We start from the raw sequence: 3,590 nt of genomic DNA, 5'->3' as shown, positions 1-3,590 counted from the left end.
TGCCCATCAGCAGATGAATGGATAAGAAAGCTGTGGTACATATACACAATGGAGTATTACTCAGCCATTAAAAAGAATACATTTGAATCAGTTCTAATGAGGTGGATGAACTGGAGCCTATTATACAGAGTAAAGTAAGCCAGAAAGAAAAACACCAATACAGTATACTAACACATATATATGGAATTTGGAAAGACGGTAATGATAACCCTGTATGCAAGAGAGCAAAAGAGACACAGATGTATAGAACAGTCTTCTGGACTCTGTGGGAGAGGGAGAGGGTGGGATGATTTGGGAGAATGGCATTGAAACATGTATAATATCATATAAGATACTAATCGCCAGTCCAGGTTCGATGCAGGATACAGGATGCTTGGGGCTGGTGCACTGGGATGACCCAGGGGGATGGTATGGGGAGGGAGGTGGGAACGGGGTTCAGGATGGGGAACACATGTACACCCGTGGCAATTCATGTTAATGTATGGCAAAACCAATACAATATTGTAAAGTAAAAAAAAAAGAAGAGTATAATTTCATGTAATCAAGTTGGGATCATTTTATGGAGCTAGGGAGTGGGACCTAGGATATAGAGTAAAAATGATTTTACTGAAATATTACAGGTAAAACATTTTTGCATGCAATCTAGGGCAAGAATATGTTTTACTTCAACTTATTTAGTAAAAGTAAAGCAACAGAGAACCCTTCTGAATGTGTGAGTTTATTACACACGGAACTGATCGTCACTCAAACAGGGACATACAGTGTTAGACCTGGCAAAGAATATCATTGGTATTTAAAGCAAAGGAGTGTGTATACATAGAGAATGTGTTGGGGAAGAGAAGGCCAGTGAGTATCTCCTATTTGAAGTTATTCAGTATCTCTGGAAATTCAGACCTAAAGTAGCAACATGGATAATGCATTTGCTGTCATGAAGGAGAAGATTGGGTTCTTATCTGGACTTGAACATCATGGAAAGACTTATGATGCCTCTATTAGAAAAGGGCAGCAGAGAATCAGCTCAGGGACACATGCGAACTTGGAAAATGGTTGAAGTTATTTATCTCAGAAAGGAAAGGAAGGTTCTGCTGACACAGATAGTAACTGAGCTAAACAGTAGAGGTAAGGATGACCAGCACCCAGGCCAAGGCCTTAAGAAACTCATCATCTCCTCTGACATTCTTCCCTATTATATCCAAGAGATCGATCATTGACTGTTTTGATTGACTATAGATTGATTTCTAAGGAATTTCTTCTTTCTCCCTTCGAATCTGGAACAGTTTTCCCTTCTCCATTTTGAAATCTTACGGCTCTCTAATCCCCTCTCCTAAATTTGTTGTATTCTGTAAGCAACTAACTAAGAATTTTTAATGTGTGTACAGCAATGGCTTAGGTGGTTTTCCTTCTAGAATTCTTCCACTCATGGACTTAACTTGTCTTACAGCTGTTCTTTTAATTATGGATACCGGCAATGTGAATGTCCTTATATTAGTAGGAAAGTTTTACTTAAATAAAAGAATCCCAATTAAAACAATCACAAGCTGCAAAGAGAACTTATTTCCATCCGTGATTAGGAAGTTAGGGGTACAGCAGTATTGAGCTAGGCACACCTGGATCTCCTGGAGCAAATGTAATCAGGGTTATATTTCTATCAGCTCCTCTTTCCTCCAGATTACCTTTATATTCAAGGCAGTCTTTCTTCACATGGTTTCTAAGTAGCATGCCTTTACAGTAATCCCCAAATTGACCTTGGCAGGTGGAGGATGCGTCTTCAAGATGACTGCAGAAACGTCCCAAGATGCTTCTCCAAGGCAGAGCTGGGGCCACTTGCCCAATCCTGGACCAATCCTTATGGCCCAAGAGATGGCGTATTCTGATTGGCTAGGCCTGTGAACCACGTGCTCACTCTCGGCGCCAAGGTGAGGTTAGCCCCGCCAGAACAGTATAAACCAAGAATGGAGAAAGGCTTCTTCCTATGGAATTTCTGGGCAAAGACATAAATGAAAGAAATCACTGTTCACGGACCTCCTGCAAGTTAAACATTTTCCTCTCCAAATCTTCCTGAGGCTAGAGGCTGGTCCAGGCGCCTTATCCATCTCTACATCCAAATGGTAGCCAGTTCACCTACCTGATGGCTGGTACAGGGGAAGTTGTTTGCTCATCTTTCCTTCTCTCCAGGATTCTATCCAATTGCCCCCCTCTCTCTGAGAACTCAGAGCACAGCTGATGCTAGCCTGACCACTTCCATTCACACGTGATATCTTGTATCTGCTTCCTCCCTCAAGTTCTCTTCCAGCTCTTCTCCACTTTTCCTGAAGCTTCTCTCTCTCTTCATCCCACGTTTGAGTAAAATGTGCCTGTACTGGGGCTGACAGCTTGAAGAGTGTGCAGCGTGATATTCTTATACAAAGGAAAGTGAGGTCAGGTTTCATAGAGGGAACATTAGATATAATAGAGTCTCTTTAAGATTCAGAACCTTCACAAAAGTCATCTTTCAGCCAAATCATTTTCTAGTCTGAGCGTTATTATTCAATGGTTGGCATTTAAAATCAACTCTTTCATGGTAAATTATCCTTTAGTTTGGTTAATTGTGAGTATTTGAAAGGCATTGCAAAACTGTTGCAGCCACCGTATAGGCTCAACAGTTCATGGACCGAACTGGACAGCTAATGATGGTTTAGAATAATTTGTCTACACAAAAGTGCACTTTCTTTGTGCTAAGCCTGCCATACCTCACAAAATAAACTCGTGACTGCAATTTTTAGCATTTGAGAAAAGTCAAATAGCATGTACTTATTAAGACTCATAAAAGGCCTGTATTACATCCTGGGTGGGGGGTCATAGTGCTGGAGGTGGGTGGAGGGAGGTTACCTTGTAAAATGAATAGGACTTTGTTCCTGCCCTGGAGGAATGTATCCTGGTGGGCTTGGAGGGTGGGGAAGAAAGCAACCAGACACATTCACAAAAGGTCTCAGGGGCTTCGATAGAGCCTGCTTCTTGGGCTTTGGTCGTCCTGAGCCCCTCATTTTGTCCTATGTGGTTATTTCAATAGCAAAAGTTAAATGCAACCAACAGTCTGAGTTCAGAAACCACAGTTATGGTTCTGAAAGCTTGTGTCTGCACTTCTTTGAGTCTGTACAGAAACTATGACTCATTTTTCTATTTGGAGGGCCCCTAGAATTTCCACCCTTGACGTGGAGTGTAAGCCCAATTTCTGACTACTTGGTTAATCAGCAAGTCTTCTAGATTCTCCACAAACGGGGTGGTGGATTTTCACAGGGAGGGAATGTTCTCTAGGCTTATCAGCTTCATTTTTTACAGGACAGGAAGTGAAGCGCTGACCTGCTCACACCTTCAACTCCATCTTCTGCAAACTATCCCCCTCTTTCGCTTCCTGCCACTTCCCTTCTGTGTCCTTCCCTTGCTCTGTGAAGCCTCCACCCGAGTTTGTGTTCCTTTCAGGCATGGGAGGACAACAGAAAGCCTTGGCTTTCAAATGCCTCGCATTTTCTTCCCTTCTGAGTTGACCTATATATATAAAAAAAAAAAACTCAGCCAGTGAAGTCAGTGAAAGTCTTAACCAGTTGAAGCCC

This window comes from Bison bison, unplaced genomic scaffold (assembly GCF_000754665.1).
Source record: "Bison bison bison isolate TAMUID 2011002044 unplaced genomic scaffold, Bison_UMD1.0 scf7180017864336, whole genome shotgun sequence".
NCBI lineage: Eukaryota > Metazoa > Chordata > Mammalia > Artiodactyla > Bovidae > Bison > Bison bison.
The sequence above is the reverse complement of the archived record's forward strand: the minus strand, read 5'-3'. Positions refer to the sequence as shown.